Here is an 18,153-nt window from a genome sequence, read left to right as displayed (position 1 = left end):
CAGTGTTTGCAGTGTATTCCTCACGTATTTTGGGGCATTCTGGTTCGGTGCGTAGATATTTATGATTGTTATGTCTTCTTGTTTAATTTTTCCTTTTATTAGTATATAGTGTTCTTCTTTGTCTCTTTTAACTGTTTTACATTTGAAGTCTAATTTGTTGGATATTAGTATAGCCACTCCTGCTATTTTCTGGTTATTTGCATGAAATATCTTTTCCCAACCTTTCACTTTCAACCTATGTTTATCTTTGGGTCTAAGATGTGTTTCCTGTAGACAGCATATAGAAGGATCCTGTTTTTTAATCCATTCTGCCATTCTATGTCTTTTGATTGGGGAATTCAGTCCATTAACATTTAGTGTTATTACTGTTGGATAATATTTTCCTCTACCATTTTACCTTTTGTATTATATATATCATATCTGACTTTCCTTCTTTCTACACTCTTCTCCATACCTCTCTCTTCCGTCTTTTCGTATCTGACTCTAGTGCTCCCTTTAGTATTTCTTGCAGAGCTGGTCTCTTGGTCACAAATTCTCTCAGTGACTTTTTGTCTATAAATGTTTTAATTTCTCCCTCATTTTTGAAGGACAATTTTGCTGGATATAGGAGTCTTGGTTGGCAGTTTTTCTCTTTTAGTAATTTAAATATATCATCCCACTGTCTTCTAGATTCCATGGTTTCTGCTGAGAAATCTACACATAGTCTTATTGGGTTTCCCTTGTATGTGATGGATTGTTTTTCTCTTGCTGCTTTCAAGATCCTCTCTTTCTCTTTGACCTCTGACATTCTAACTAGTAAGTGTTTTGGAGAACTCCTATTTGGGTCTAATCTCTTTGGGGTGCGCTGCACTTCTTGGATCTGTAATTTTAGGTCTTTCATAAGAGTTGGGAAATTTTCAGTGAAAATTTCTTCCATTAGTTTTTCTCCTCCTTTTCCCTTCTCTTCTCCTTCTGGGACACCCACAACACGTATATTTGTGCGGTTCATATTGTACTTGAGTTCCCTGATACCTTGTTCAAATTTTTCCATTCTTTTCCCAATAGTTTCTGTTTGTTTTTGGAATTCAGATGTTCCATCCTCCAAATCACTAATTCTATCTTCTGTCTCTTTGAATCTATCATTGTAGGTATCCATTGTTTTTTCTATCTTTTCTACTTTGTCCTTCACTTCCATAAGTTCTGTGATTTGTTTTTTCAGTTTTTCTATTTCTTCTTTATGTTTAGCCCATGTCTTCTTCATGTCCTCCCTCAATTTATCGATTTCGTTTTTGAAGAGGTTTTCTATTTCTGTGCGTATATTCAGCATTAGTTTTCTCAGCTCCTGTATCTCATTTGAACTATTGGTTTGTTCCTTTGACTGGGCCATATTTTCAATTATTTGCGCGTGATCCGTTATCTTCTGTTGGCGTCTGCGCATTTAGACAGATTTCCCTGGATATTGGATCCAAAAGTTTGGAAGATTTTTCTGTGAAATATCTGGGTTCTGTTTTTCTTTTCCTGCCCAGTAGGTGGTGCTCGTGGCACACGTTTGTCTGCGGGTCCCACCAGTAAAAGGTGCTGTGGGACCTTTAACTTTGGAAAACTCTCGCCGTCCGGGAGGTTTGCTAGCCAAAGCGGCTTGGAAGGGTTCGAGCCAGCCCGGGGTCCGAATGCGGGGATGGTTGCTGGCCGCCGCAGCCCGGGAAAGCGCCCGACCGAATTTCCTAGTCGCCTGGGCGACAAGCATGGCGGGAGGGCGCCAGTGGCAGCGGCCCGCCCGGGAGAGTGCACGTTCCCGGGGAGTCACGGGTTTGGAAGGGGCCTCCCCCACCCGTCACCGTTCTCCGCAGCCTGGGGATTTCCGATCCAATTCTCTCAGTTGGTCCGGGGGGCTGTGCGTGGTGTGGGCGCCAGCCGCTGCAGTTTCAGGGGACCGCCTCTCCAATTCTCCCAGCCGGCCCGGAAAGGGGGAAGGGAGTGACTCCGGCCGCTTGCCGCCCCACCCGGTGAAGCCCGCGCGCCTCGGCAATCTCACCCGAGCGGCTTCTCTCACCCAGCAAGCCGTTCCAGGATGGGGTCCGCTGTCTTTTTTATCTCTGTTGTGGCTTTGGGCGCTGTTCTGTATCGTTTCTACTCCCCTAGTAGCTGTCCTGGAGAAGAAACTAAGATCCGCGCGTCTTACTAAAGCGCCATCTTCTCCGGAAGTTCCCAATTGGCCTTTCTTGAGTGAAGGTAACCTCTGGTTTGGTATCTTAATTTGGACACTTACACTTCCTTAGAATGGTAAACCTGTAACTTATTAAATCCCCCCCTTTCTTTATTTCTCATTATTTAATGAGGAAATGTAAAGATGTTACAACTAATCTGAAATCAAAGAACCACAAATTTATGTGGAATAGAGGGATGTTGAAATGAATTTATAAATGGTCACAACATTGGGTGGATAAAGAATTCTTGGCTGGAAGTCTGTCTCTTTCAGGATCTTAAATATATCATACCAGTGCCTTCCCACCTCCATGGTGCCTATTGGATTGTCCGAACTCAGTCTTAAGTGGTTTCCCTTGTATGCGGTAAGTCACTTTCTCTTGCTACTTTCAGGACTTTCTGCTTCTCTTCAACATTTGGCAGACGGTTAGTATATGTCTTAAAGTCAGCCTATTTGGATTTATTCATTGGGCTTCTTTGATCTGGATATTTATGTCTTTTGTAAAGGTTGGGAAGTTTGCCCCCTTTATCTCTTCAACTGATCTTCCTAGTCCTTTACTCTTCTCCTTCTGTGACACTGATGATTCTCATATTTGTGCACTTTATGTTGGTCATCATTTTCCTGATATCCAATTAAAATGTTTCCATTTTTTTTGCCATTTGTTCTTTTGTGCATTCAAATCCAATCGTCCTGTTCTCTAGTTTGCTTAGTCTTTCTTTTACACCTTCAAATCTGCTGCTGTGTGTCTATAGTATATTTTTAATTTGGTCTATAATATCTTTCATCTCTGTGATATCTGCTATTTTTCTACTTTTTCTTCAAATTCTTCTTCTCAAAGAATAGGGCTCCACATGAGGGTATGGCTGATAATTCTTTAAGAGATGAGGCCTTAGACTCAAGGATCCAGTCAGCTATCTTAGAGTAAGAGAGAAAGTAAGTCAGATCAGGAAATTCTTGTCTGCTTGGAGTCCTGTGAGTTGCAAGAAAGACTGACAAGGTTTGTGACAATTTCGCAGCAGCAGAAACACTGGAATAGAAGAGACAGAGACAGGATGAAAAATAAAGGAACAGGAGTTCCAGGAAGATGGTGGAATAGATAGCTTGCATTCACCCCTGCTCCAAGGAACAGCTAGAGAAGTGACAGAGAAACGACTGGGACGTGACTGCAGAGTGTAAGTGAAATGGAGGGTCTTCTACACCACATAGGGAGGCCCTAAGTGAGAAAGCAGAAAAAAAACTGAGACACAGAGAACCAGAGACTGTCGAGCTAGTGCACACAGCCCCTTTCGAAACAGAGGCCCAGAGCCCTCAGAAATGCACAGACAGGGAGATAGGGACTAGGAAGTAATAAAGCCACATTTCTTGAAAGTGTTACCACCCTCATACATGCTGTCCGTGACCCCTCAACTCCACTCGCACCCCACACACCTGAATCCTATCACCTGCCCACCATTACACACTTCAAACATCCCTGCCCTGCAAATGGACATAAGCCTGTCCCAGCGTGAACCACCTCTCCCATGCAAGTTCACAGTCTCGTTCTGTTCCTCCAGAGACCCACGCACACATATCCAGCCCCTTGATCCCCACCTCCTCGTAAATGTACCTTACAGGTGGTCACTTGCACATCCCAGCTGCAGGTGCTCACCTTCATACTCGGATCACACCTGTATACAGCCCATATAGTGGCACACTGCTCCCCCCTCCCTGAGAACACACACATCAGCATTCGGCCCCCTTGAGACCCATGCACATGCACATGCCCAACCATGCCACACCCGTTCAGCTCTGGGCAAGTGCTCACCTGAGTATCCAGGACATGCCCTCCCCCAACCCATACAGGCGCAATCTTGCCCCGCTGCCCCTTAGCTCTGTGCACATGCACACTAGGGCCCTGTCCCCCAGACCCACGCAGAGGCACAGCACCATCCTCCCCATTGGATACACATGGATCACTGCACTGATCTCTTGACCCCTGTACCATACCCCATGGCACAAGTGCTCTTCTCCTGTGCATCTGTGCCAAACAGCACCTGCCCTACACATGCATGCACAACTGCCCCCATTCTACCCCCCCATACCGGCACCAGGGCCGACCCACACCATCACACACCCAACACAAACCCTCGACCTATGCCCCATCTCTACACACTTGCATGCACATCCCAGCCCCACTAGACTCCTCCCTTGTGGAAGGACACACCCATGCCCTGCCCTTCCTGTGCCCTGACTTCTGTGCCCTGTACCCCCCATACCCTGACACTCACAACCCACACGCTCCACGTGCCTACCGGCATCCTGTTCACATATCAGTCCCAACACATCCGCACAGCCCACCCCATCCGCATCCCAATGCAGCTCCAAACCTCACAAGCCACACCCCATGCTCACAGGCACCAGCTTAGAGTCCCTAATCCATGCATATACCTGTACTGCAACTCATCACCACACTGCTGTGCCCCTCGCCACTCCCAGCATCCTGCTCCACACCCATTCCTCAAATATAGAGCTTTAGACTACAGAAGAAAACCTACTTACAAAGTAACCCTATCAAGATATTTAGATGGCATGACAACAACAGAAGATCACTAATCATATGGTGATATGGATAGACAGAGACCAGTGTAATGACCAAAACACCAGAGAAGACACAGATTTGGAACAACTAATCAAAGACGTTCACATAATTCTACTCAATAAAATCGGTGGGATGGTTAATGACATAAAGGAGATCAAGAAGATACTAGAACAGCATAAAGAGGAATTTGAAAGAATAAATAGAAAAATAGAATTACAGAGATTATAAATGCTGCAGAACAAATAAAAAATATATTAGAGGATACACTGGAGGTCACTCTTATGCATGCTTCAGCACTACCTATTGTAACTTTATAGAATCTTATAAATTGTCCTAGGTATTCTTTGGGCCATGGAACAAAGGTTCCACACACTACAGTAACTCTCCAAAACCTACAACCTCCAGATGGGTCCCTGGACCAGATAAATCCCCATATGCAGAGGGGCCAGCCTCTCCAGAACATCAAGTTGTTCCATCCTCCTATCTCATATTATTGACAGACCCTTCCGACATGAAAAAGTTAGAATGGGCATAGCCCAAATACCCTTAAAAAGTGGTATCAGATAGGGGCCAAGATGGCGATTTAGTAAGGTATGTGCGTCTTAGTTCCTGCTCCAGAGCAACTACTAGGTGAACAGAAACAGTGGAGAACAGCTCCCGGGGCCACGGGAGGGAATGGACACACAGCGTACCCCAGTCTGCGCTGGCTAGACTGACTGCGAGACTCTGCTGCGGTGAGATCCCCGAGTGGCGCACGATTCCCCGAGCCGCGGCAGATGTGGCGGCCGGAGCTCCTCCCTCCCTCCTTCCCGGGCCGGCTGAGAGTCTCGGAGAGGCAAGTTTCCCAAGCCGCGGCGGCCGGCGCCCCTCTTTTGCAGGCGGCTTCCTGGACTGGCTACGAGTCTCGGATTGGAGGGCTACCCAAGCTGCAGTGGCCAGCGACCGACGCCCCTCACCCACGGGCGGCTTCCTGGTCGGGTGGCGAATTCCCCGGGCCGCTGCGGCCGGCGACCGACACGCCTCCAGGGAGAGGAGGGAATTTCCGACAGTGGCAGGGACTGGGTCCAACCAAACACCAATAGGGGAATTAATAAAGGAGCCACAGTGCCCGCTCAAGCCGCGGCAGCTGACGCCCCCACCATGCGCGGCCCCCTGGACCAACTGAGAGAATTGGATCGGAAATCCCCCAGGCCGCGGAGAACGGTGACCGGGGCGATCCCTTCCAAACATATGAGAGTAACGTGTGTCACGAGTGCCACCTACTGGGCAGGATAAGAAAAACAGAACCCAGAGAAATCACAGAAAAATCTTACAACCTTGTTGGGTCCGACACCCAGGGAAATCTGACTAAATGCCCAGACGCCAGCAGCAGAAGATAACGGTTCAGCTCAGAAGATTTAGAATATGGCGCAGTCAAAGGAACAAACAAATAGTTCAAATGAGATACAGGAGCTGAGACAACTAATGCTGAATATATGAACAGAAATGGAACACTTCTTAAAAAATGAAATCGATAAATTGAGGGAGGACATGAAGAAGACATAGGCTGAACAAAAAGGAGAAAAAGAAAAACTGAAAACACAAATCACAGAACTTATGGAAGTGAAGGATAAAGTAGAAAAGATGGAAAAAACAATGGATTCCTACAATGATAGATTTAAAGAGACAGAAGATAGAATTAGTGATTTGGAGGATGGAACATCTGAATTCCAAAAGGAAACAGAAACTATCGGGAAAGAATGGAAAAATTTGAACAGGGTATCAGGGAACTCAAGGACAATATGAACCGCACAAATATACGTGTTGTGGGTGTCCCAGAAGGAGAAGAGAAGGGAAAAGGAGGAGAAAAACTAATGGAAGAAATTATCACTGAAAATTTCCCAACTCTTATCAAAGACCTAAAATTACAGATCCAAGAAGTGCAGCGCACCCCAAAGAGATTAGACCCAAATAGGCGTTCTCCAAGACACTTACTAGTTAGAATGTCAGAGGTCAAAGAGAAAGAGAGGATCTTGAAAGCAGCAAGAGAAAAACAATCCATCACATACAAGGGAAACCCAATAAGACTATGTGTAGATTTCTCAGCAGAAACCATGGAATCTAGAAGACACTGGGATGATATATTTAAATTACTAAAACAGAAAAACTACCAACCAAGACTCCTATATCCAGCAAATATCCTTCAAAAATGAGGGAGAAATTAAAACATTCTCAGACAAAAAGTCACTGAGAGAATTTGTGACCAAGAGACCAGCTCTGCAAGAAATACTAAAGGGAGCACTAGAGTCAGATACGAAAAGACAGAAGAGAGAGGTATGGAGAAGAGTGTAGAAAGAAGGAAAGTCAGATATGATATATATAATACAAAAGGTAAAATGGTAGAGGAAAATATTATCCAAACAGTAATAATACTAAATGTTAATGGACTGAATTCCCCAATCAAAAGACATAGACTGGCAGAATGGATTAAAAAACAGGATCCTTCTATATGCTGTCTACAGGAAACACATCTTAGACCCAAAGATAAACATAGGTTGAAAGTGAAAGGTTGGGAAAAAATATTTCATGCAAATAACAACTAGAAAATAGCAGGCGTGGCTATACTAATATCCAACAAATTAGACTTCAAATGTAAAACAGTTAAAAGAGACAAAGAAGGACACTATCTACTAATAAAAGGAACAATTCAACAAGAAGACATAACAATCATAAATATTTACGCACCGAACCAGAATGCCCCAAAATACGTGAGGAATACACTGCAAACACTGAAAAGGGAAATAGACACAAATACCATAATAGTTGGAGAATTCAATTCCCCACTCTGATCAATGGACAGAACATCTAGACAGAGGATCAATAAAGAAATAGAGAATCTGAATATTACTATAAATGAGCTAGACTTAACAGACATTTATAGGACATTACATCCCACAACAGCAGGATACACCTTTTTCTCAAGTGCTCATGGATCATTCTCAAAGATAGACCACATGCTGGGTCACAAAGCAAGTCTTAACAAATTTAAAAAGATTGAAATCATACACAACACTTTCTCGGATCATAAAGGAATGAAGTTGGAAATCAATAATAGGTGGAATGCCAGAAAATTCACAAATACGTGGAGGCTCAACAACACACTCTTAAACAACGAGTGGGTCAAAGAAGAAATTGCAAGAGAAATTAGTAAATATGTCGAGGCAAATGAAAATGAAAACACAACATATCAAAACTTATGGGATGCAGCAAAGGCAGTGCTAAGAGGGAAATTTATTGCCCTAAATGCCTATATCAGAAAAGAAGAAAAGGCAAAAATGCAGGAATTAACTGTTCACTTGGAAGAACTGGAGAAAGAACAACAAACTAATCCCAAAGCAAGCAAAAGGAAAGAAATAACAAAGATCAGAGCAGAAATAAATGAAATTGAAAACATGAAAACAATAGAGAAAATCAGTAAGACCAGAAGTTGGTTCTATGAGAAAATCAATAAGATTGATGGGCCCTTATCAAGACTGACAAAAAGAAGAAGAGAGAGGATGCAAATAAATAAGATCAGAAATGGAAGAGGAGACATAACTACTGACCTCACAGAAATAAAGGAGGTAATAACAGGATACTATGAACAACTTTACGCTAATAAATACAACAATTTAGAGGAAATGGACGGGTTCCTGGAAAGACATGAACAACCAACTTTGACTCAAGAAGAAATAGATGACCTCAACAAACCAATCACAAGTAAAGAAATTGAATTAGTCATTCAAAAGCTTCCTAAAAAGAAAAGTCCAGGACCAGACGGCTTCACATGTGAATTCTATCAAACATTCCAGAAAGAATTAGTACCAACTCTCTTCAAACTCTTCAAAATAATCGAAGTGGAGGGAAAACTACCTAATTCATTCTATGAAGCCAACATCACCCTCATACCAAAACCAGGCAAAGATATTACAAAAAAAGAAAACTACAGGCCAATCTCTCTAATGAATATAGATGCAAACATCCTCAATAAAATTCTAGCAAATCGTATCCAACAACACATTAAAAGAATTATACATCATGACCAAGTAGGATTCATCCCAGGTATGAAAGGATGGTTCAACATAAGAAAATCAATTAATGTAATACACCATATCAACAAATCAAAGCAGAAAAATCACATGATCACCTCAAATGATGCAGAGAAGGCATCTGACAAGATTCAACATCCTTTCCTGTTGAAAACACTTCAAAAGATAGGAATACAAGGGAACTTCCTTAAAATGATAGAGGGAATATATGAAAAACCCACAGCTAATATCATCCTCAATGGGGAAAAATTGAAAACTTTCCCCCTAAGATCAGGAACAAGACAAGGATGTCCACTATCACCACTATTATTCAACATTGTGTTGCAGGTTCTAGCCAGAGCAATTAGACAAGAAAAAGAAATACAAGGCATCAAAATTGGAAAGGAAGAAGTAAAACTATCACTGTTTGCAGACGATATGATACTATATGTCGAAAACCCGGAAAAATCCACAACAAAACTACTAGAGCTAATAAATGAGTACAGCAAAGTAGCAGGCTACAAGATCAACATTCAAAAATCTGTAGCATTTCTATACACTAGTAATGAACAAGCTGAGGGGGAAATCAAGAAACGAATCCCATTTACAATTGCAACTAAAAGAATAAAATACCTAGGAATAAATTTAACTAAAGAGACAAAAAACCTATATAAAGAAAACTACAAAAAACTGTTAAAAGCAATCACAGAAGACCTAAATAGATGGAAGGGCATACCGTGTTCATGGATTGGAAGACTAAATATAGTTAAGATGTCAATCCTACCTAAATTGATTTACAGATTCAATACAATACCAATCAAAATCCCTAAAACTTATTTTTCAGAAATAGAAAAACCAATAAGAAAATTTATCTGGAAGGGCAGGGTGCCCCGAATTGCTAAAAACATCTTGAGGAAAAAAAACGAAGCTGGATGTCTAGCGATGCCTGACTTTAAGGCATATTATGAAGCCACAGTGGTCAAAACAGCATGGTATTGGCATAAAGATAGATATATCGACCAATGAAATCGAATAGAGTGCTCAGATATAGACCCTCTCATCTATGGACATTTAATCTTTGATAAGGCAGTCAAGCCAACTCACCTGGGACAGAACAGTCTCTTCAATAAATGGTGCCTAGAGAACTGGATATCCATATGCAAAAGAATGAAAGAAGACCCATCTCTCACACCCTATACAAAAGTTAACTCAAAATGGATCAAAGATCTAAACATTAGGTCTAAGACCATAAAACAGTTAGAGGAAAATGTTGGGAGATATCTTATGGATCTTACAACTGGAGGCGGTTTTATGGACCTTAAACCTAAAGCAAGAACACTGAAGAAGGATATAAATAAATGGGAGCTCCTCAAAATTAAACACTTTTGTGCATCAAAGAACTTCATCAAGAAAGTAGAAAGACAGCCTACACAATGGGAGACAATATTTGGAAATGATATATCAGATAAAGGTCTAGTATCCAGAATTTATAAAGAGATTGTTCATCTCAACAACAAAAAGACAGCCAACCCAATTACAAAATGGGAAAAAGACTTGAACAGACACCTATCAGAAGAGGAAATACAAATGGCCAAAAGGCACATGAAGAGATGCTCAATGTCCCTGGCCATTAGAGAAATGCAAATCAAAACCACAATGAGATATCATCTCACACCCACCAGAATGGCCATTATCAACAAAACAGAAAATGACAAGTTCTGGAGAGGATGCGGAGAAAGAGGCACACTTATCCACTGTTGGTGGGAATGTCAAATGGTGCAACCACTGTGGAAGGCAGTTTGGCGGTTCCTCAAAAAGCTGAATATAGAATTGCCATACGACCCCGCTATACCATTGCTGGGAATCTACTCAAAGGACTTAAGGGCAAAGACACAAACGGACATTTGCACACCAGTGTTTATAGCAGCGTTATTTACAATTGCAAAGAGATGGAAACAGCCAAAATCTCCATCAACAGACGAGTGGCTAAACAAAGTGTGGTATATACATACGATGGAATACTATGCAGCTTTAAGACAGGATAAACTTATGAAGCATGTAATAACATGGATGGACCTAGAGAACATCATGCTGTGAGTCTAGCCAAAAACTAAAGGACAAATACTGTATGGTCCCACTGATGTGAACAGACATTCGAGAATAAATTTGGAACATGTCATTGGTAACAGAGTCCAGCAGGAGGTAGAAACAGGGTAAGATAATGGGCATGGAGTTGAAGGGATACAGACTGTGCAACAGGACTAGATACAAAAACTCAAAAATGGACAACACAATAATACCTAATTGTAAAGTAATCTTGTTAAAACACTGAATGAAACTGCATCTGAGCTATAGATTTTTGTTTTGTTTTGTTTTGACTTTACTATTATTACTTTTATTTTTGTCTGTATATTAACATTCTATATCTTTTTCGGTTATGTTGCTAGTTTTTCTAAACCGATACAAATGTACTAAGAAATGATGATCATGCATCTATGTCATGATGTTAAGAATTACTGATTGCATATGTAGAATGGTGTGATTTCTAAATGTTGGGTTAATTTCTTTTTTCCATTAATTAAAAAAAAAATAGAGAAGGGGTAATTGGAGCTGAATGGGTACAGACTGTACGGACTGGATATAAAAACTCAGAAATGGACAGCGCAATACTACCCAATTGTAATGCAATTATGTTAAAACACTGAATGAAGCTGCATGTGAGGTATAGGTTTTTTGTTTTTTTTTTTTCTTTCTATTAATGTTTTAATTCTTATTCTGTTTTCTTTTTATTTCTTTTTCTAAATCGATGCAAATGTACTAAGAAATGATGAATATGCAACTATGTGATGTTATTAAGAATTACTGATTGTACATGTAGAATGGAATGATTTCTAATTGTTTTGTTAATTCTTTTTTTAATTAATAAAAAAAAAAAAAAGAAAGTCCAATTGCTCTGGAGCATCTTTGTCAGTTGGGATGTCATGTGGCTAGCTTCTGCTGGTTCGTTACTCTTGGGCTCCATTGCTTTTGGTCTCTGTCCATGTGGGGCGGTCCTCACTTTGCTTCTCTTGGGCTGGTTTTCATCTCTTGGCTTCCCTTGGCTCTCTCCAGGTTCTGGGTTGCTTAACATCTCATGGCAACATCTGCTGGGCTCTAAGCATCTCCACACATCCATGTGTCTGTTCTCTGAAGCAGCTCTTTTCCACATATCTGCATCTGTGTCAGCTCTGTTGTGAAGCTTCTGTCGGTCCTGAGCCTTCTGTCATTTCTGGCTGTCTCCAATATGTTTTCTCTTTTAAAAGATTCCAGTAAACTAATCAAGACCCACCTGGAATGGGTGGATCACATCTCCATCTAATCAAACATTACTCCCACAATCTAGTATATCACTTCTCCGTGGAGATTATTAATCAAGTTTCCAACTTGCAGTGCTGAGTAGGGATTAAAAGAAACAGCTGCTGCCACAAATTTGGATCAGATTAAAACATGACTTTTCTAGGATACATGCTACTTTCAAATTTGCACAAGAGGCATGCAATGAATTGAATAAACCTTGGGGACAATGTATTGTGCAAAGTAAGCCAGAAACAAAAGAACAGATAAGCTAAGGTCTCTTTCTGAAAATACTGACAAGAAAATTGGAGCCTAGTTTGTAAGACTGTAAAGCAGCCACACTTAGTCTGAAGTTTTAATTGTATTTCTAGATTCTGAGACACTGAGCTATATTTGTATCAACTGTATTTCACTGGAACTTTGAGTAGCTCTGTGACACCTAAGATCCAGAAATAAAGTGCTGCAGCCCTAAAAGTTATAATAGCTATAGGCAATGACAGTTAAAAGTAACTAAAAAGTAGATTAGACCTCAATTAGAGATAAAAATGAAGCCAATCTAGCTGGGATGAAGGTAAATAAAGAGTATGTATAGAATGCAGAGTAAAAAGTGATAATGTATGTACTCTAGACCTTCACCTACTGTGGTCAGAGATTTTTATTATGTATAAAATCTAAATTTTCTGTAACACACAATCTAAATAAACTTTTCTGGGTAGCTCATTTAAATAACCCGAACTCCTGAAGTCCATTTTGGGAATGAGGCTTTGTAATTCTGTATAGCTTAAAGTAATACCCAGATTCATCTTAGGCTATGGTTGACTGATAATTAAAAAGTATTGGTAGAATCCCTTGAAGGTCTGAAGGAAAAAAATGTGGAACTATTAAACTTTCCCATCTGGGAAACCCTAAGTACCCACCCTCTCAACCACAGGGGACTCCAAAGGAAATAGGTTAAGCTCTTGATTTTGAGGCTTGCCCTTATGAAACTTATTTCTATAGTGGAGAAACTAAGATCACCTGTACCAATTCCCAGGAGCAGCTTCCAAGAAGCCGCTTTCGTTGCTCAGATATGGCTTCTCTTTCTCTAAGTCCACCTCTGCAAGGAAAATCATTACCCACTCCCCCTCACCCAGCCCCTCTCCACGTGTCTGGCCATGGTACCATGGATCAGCAATGTCCTCCTGACCAAAAAGGGGAAAAGAAATTTAATAAAATAAGGCATCATGCCCTCCCCTCTATATGGGACATTATATCCAGGGGTGAAAGTCTCCCTGGCGACATGGGGGATGACTCTCAGGGATGAATCCAGACCTGGCACCATGGGATCAGTAATTCCATCCTGATCAACAGGGGGAAAAGAAGTGCAACTAATAAAGTATCAGTGGCAGAGAGAGTTCAAATAGAGTTGAGAGGCTACTCTAGAGGTTGTTCTTACTCAAGCTTCAAGTAGACCTTGCTACCTATCGTAACCTGCCAACTCCCAACCAGGACCATTCCAGCCAATCCTAAAGAACACCTAGGGCAATATATAAGATTCCACAAGGGTTCCAGGCACTAGAGTAACTTGTCAGAAACCTATAAACTCCAGATGGGTCTCTGGTCCAGAGAAGTCTTGAAACCTAGCCCAACCTCTCCAGAACATCTAATAGTTCCATCTCCCTACCCCATATTAGTGACAGCACCTTCTAATGTCAGAAATGTAGAACTGCCATAGCCCAAACACCCCCAAAGAGAGATATGGAAACACCAAAGGCGATGGTGAATTATATATAGAAGATAGTACTTAATAAATGAATTTGAATGCTGTCATTAAATTGATATCTGTTTTAGCCGCCAGTGTTTTAGAGCAGCTAGAAATAAAAACCAAAACATGTGAAACTCTGAAATATGTTCTGCAACTAATTGTGGTGCTGTGCTTTGAAATTTATAGCTTATATATATATATGTTGTTCACAAAAAAAGAAGGAAAAAAAGTTGATTGTGGTGATAAAGTATTTAAGCCCTGTAGTCTCCTATATTCTGGAGCAACTAGCAGGAAAAATATGAGAGGTTCATATTGTAGCCCGTGACAAACTCTGTGATCCGTCCTGTAACCACCTATTGAAAGTGCTTTGAAAACAACAAAATAAATAAATAAATAAATGATCACAAATATAACCAAAAAATATAATAATAAGGCATCAATGGCAAAGAGAGAGCAAATAGCACCATTCTGACAGAACTGCCTAATCTGAGGCTTCTGGTGACACTCCTTGAGTAGAATAGGGAAGTGAAGGTTCCAGGCTGCAGGTTTCTGCTGGGTTGGGGTTACTGAGGTAGTGGTCACACAAAGAAGAGGCCTTTGCCAGTCTGATCAGGGATGCCGAAGAACACGGTATCAGCCCATTTCTGGAAGGTGGGCATAGATGAGTACAAGAACTAGTTTGTGGACCAGGAAGATGGAGGCAACAGCCAGGCTGGACCCGATGAAAATAAGGTAGACTCTTGCCTGTGGTAAGGAGACATGACAGCTGCTCTACAAGCAGCTCTGAAAAATTCCCCCATTACCACCAAGAGTCATATGGTGAAGTTAGAACTGTCAACTTGCAACTTAATAAATTCCCCTTTCAGGAAAAAAAAAGTCATATGGTGAAGGATCAGGCAGGCAGCTTTGTCTTGAAGGTGCTAATCTCTTTTATAGTTAATGATATTGAGAAGGCAGTTCAATCTCTGGATGAGAATGGTGTGGCTCTCCTGAGGAAGTATATTTATAAAGGCTTTGAAAGCTTCTCCAACAATAGCGTAATTTTAATGCAATGACCTGAAAAGACTCTTGCAGGTGGAGGAGTTGGGTCTATCGTTTGAGTCCTGACTGCAAGGAAAACCAGGTAATCCACCAGGAACTGGATTATGTGCCGTGGGAGTGGAAGTTGCTTGCTGGTACAAAGACCAAAACAGCCAAATACTATTGCTTCCCTTTGGATAGCATCTGTTTTTCCCAGCTTTGCTTTCTTCCTTTTTCATATCCTGAGATGATTTGCTGGTATTGGTGCTGATGTCAGGCAAGTGGGTTCCATCCCCTCTTATGTAGGTTTCATCTCTGTTCCCAGGCCCAGGTTTTGGCAGCAAAACAGAGTTTTTTTTGACTGGGAGTGAGGAGAAGAGACCAAAACTCAATTAAAGGAGCTTAATTGGGAGACTATGCATAGATGGGCTGAAGCCCAAGGTGGTAACAGCTGGCCCTAGTATTAAAGAACATTTTCTGGATAGGTTGAGAATTTTCCAAGTCATCAAGTACTGGTTCCTTTTTGTTTAACAGTTCAACCCTCAATTTATTGCCTTTGTCTCACATTGTACTATAAGCAACAAGGAGAAACCAGGCTGCACCTTCTACACTTTGCTTGGAAGTCTCCTTGGCTAAATACCCAGGTTCATCACTTACAAGTTCTGCCTTACGTCTGACATCAGAACACAATTTCACCAAGTTCTCTGGTACTATAGAAGAAGAATTGCCTCTCCAGTTACCAGCAACACATTTATCAATTCTTTCTAAGGCTTCACTAGAATTTCCTTTAATGTCCATTTTTCTGTCAATTGTTTCTTTAAGGCAATGTAGGCTTTTATTATCAAGGGCCTTGAAATTTTTCCAACCTCTACCCATTCCCCAACGCTTTGGTGTTAACAAATAAGATATATTTGTTAACAAATACATCTTAAGGTATTTGTTACAGGAGTATCCCACATCCTGGTACCAAAGACTGTCTTAGTTTGCCAGGGCTGTCATAACTAATACCATCAATTGGGTGGCTTAAATAACAGAAATTTATTATCTTAGCAGTCACAGCCTCTAAGGTCATTTCCAAAGTCATTCACTTGATGCTGTTAGGTTTCTGTTGTACCTTCTTTTTCTATCATCCATATCTCTTTTTACAATTTTTTATTTGCAAAAACATTTTATTCGTACATTTAATCACCATCATTGTCCACTGTAGGCATTCCTAAATCATAGTCTCAGTCTTTATCTTCTATCTTTCCTTCTAGTTTCATACATGCCCCCAGCCCTTCTCCCTTTATCATATCACGTTCTGCTTTATTCAGAACTTATATTATTGTGCTATCCATTTCTGACTTTTTACAGCGAGTCCTGTTGCGCAGTCTATATTCCTTCTGCTCCAGTTGCCCAATCTCTACCCTATTTCTATCTCCTAATAATCTGTGTTCTTATAATTCTTCAAATTTGCTCATTAATATTAGTCCATATTAGTGAGACCAAACAGTATTTGTCCTTTTATTTCAGGCTCATTTCACTCAGCATTATGTCCTTAATGTTCATCCATATTGTTACATGCTTCATGACTTTATTCATCTTACAGCTGCATAATATTCCATTGTATGTATATACCACAGCTTGTTTAGCCACTCGTTTGTTGGTGGACATTTGGGCTGTTTCCATCTCTTGGCTTTTTAGTATTTTTAAAATGTCTTTCTAGAAGTTAAAAATAGTGCATTTTCAAATCTGACTTGCTTTTTCTTTCTTGTACTTTGTTTAGTTTTTTATCTCTTCTTTTATTGCTTTAATCAGATTACACATATTCCCAATATTTCTACTTGAGGGGATGCTGAGCTCTAGTTTTTTGTGAACTTCTCTGCCTCTCAGTAGTTCATTTCTTCATAGTGTAATTCTTTATTTGTGAGTTTATCTTAAGCAGTTGTTTTATATGTGAGTGTCCATGAGTTCTTTGGGTTTTCTAGCATGTAATTATTGTCTTCATTTTCTAATACTTATGCCCATTACTTCAGATTCCTGGAGTCATTTTCTTACTTTCAGGTTCTCAGCTATGTTCCGTAGGTTTGGATTCTGGAAATTTGAACTGGTAGAGTATTAGTTCACTATTTTTAGTGCAGGGCAGGGATCGCTATCATTACTAAGCCTGCCCCTGGGTCATGATGGAGATTCTAATTCACTGGGCCCTGGACTCTGTCCTTTTTTTTTTTTATTTTTATTTTTTTTTGTTTTCAAACACTATATCCACCAAGCAAAAACTCCCCCTTTCCCTTTCCCTCAATCACTGGGTAAACTCCCATATACTTTGTGTCTTTGCAAATTTGCTAATTCTTAATATATGTAAATGACATCATACAGTATTTGTCTTTATGTGCCTTGTTTATTTCATTGAGCATAATGTTTTCAAGGTTCATTAATGTTGCAGTATATCTCAGAATTTTCATCCTTCTTATGGGTAAATAATACTCCATTTTGTATATGTACTATATTATCCATTCATGGATCCATGTACATATACATAAATGTACATATTATCAATGTGGAGACACTTAGGCTGTTTCCACATTTTGGCTATTGTGAATATGCTATTATAAACATTGGTGTACAGGTATCTGCTTGAGAGCCTGTTTTTACTTTTTTTTGGATATATACTTAAAAGTGGAATTGCTGGATAATATGGTAATTTTGTAATTAACTTTTTGAACCACCATATTGCTTTTCACAGTGGCTACTGTGCATATGTTATCGTCAACAACGAAATGAAATGACATCCTCTCCCATACTTATTTTTCCTTTTTTTTTTTATTATAGCATCCTTTTGGGTGTAAAGTGGTATCTCATAGTCTACAATATATTTTTTCTAGCATCACAACATCTTTCTTTTAATGAACACTGTCTTTAGCACAAATAAAGCATTTAATTTAAAATGTTCAGCAAACATTTAATGCTCAATACATATGAAGCATTACTGTGAGTTGTTATTACTGAACTATGTTAATTTAGTTAAAAGATTTGAGCCAATAATACTATCTGCTGTATTTATACTAAGCACTTCTTAAATGCTTATTGAAGTGATGTATTAACATATAGCACTTAATCCCACCCACTCCTTTCTTGGGAACTTAGTACTATAGCCTAATATAGAGGAATAAGAATGTTTTAAATTTGATATCTTAACAATTTTTTCACAGCTCATCAGTTGTAAATGTTAAGAGATTTACTGTGGCGATGGTAGAAAACCCAAGTT

General features: G+C 40.2%; 1 protein-coding gene and 1 pseudogene across 2 annotated transcripts in view; both read left to right on the top strand.

The window, feature by feature from the left end:
- The window catches only part of MND1 (meiotic nuclear divisions 1), a 126,143-nt gene that overhangs the window by 62,760 nt on the left and 45,230 nt on the right, over positions 1-18,153 (top strand). The gene's annotated exons all lie outside the window — the stretch shown is intronic.
- LOC143666046 (actin-related protein 2/3 complex subunit 5-like) lies at positions 14,353-15,074 on the top strand (annotated as a pseudogene).

The sequence above is a fragment of the Tamandua tetradactyla genome, chromosome 22 (genome assembly GCF_023851605.1).
Source record: "Tamandua tetradactyla isolate mTamTet1 chromosome 22, mTamTet1.pri, whole genome shotgun sequence".
Classification (NCBI taxonomy): domain Eukaryota; kingdom Metazoa; phylum Chordata; class Mammalia; order Pilosa; family Myrmecophagidae; genus Tamandua; species Tamandua tetradactyla.
Note: the sequence above shows the minus strand (reverse complement) of the source record. Positions and strands in the feature narration are given on the sequence as shown.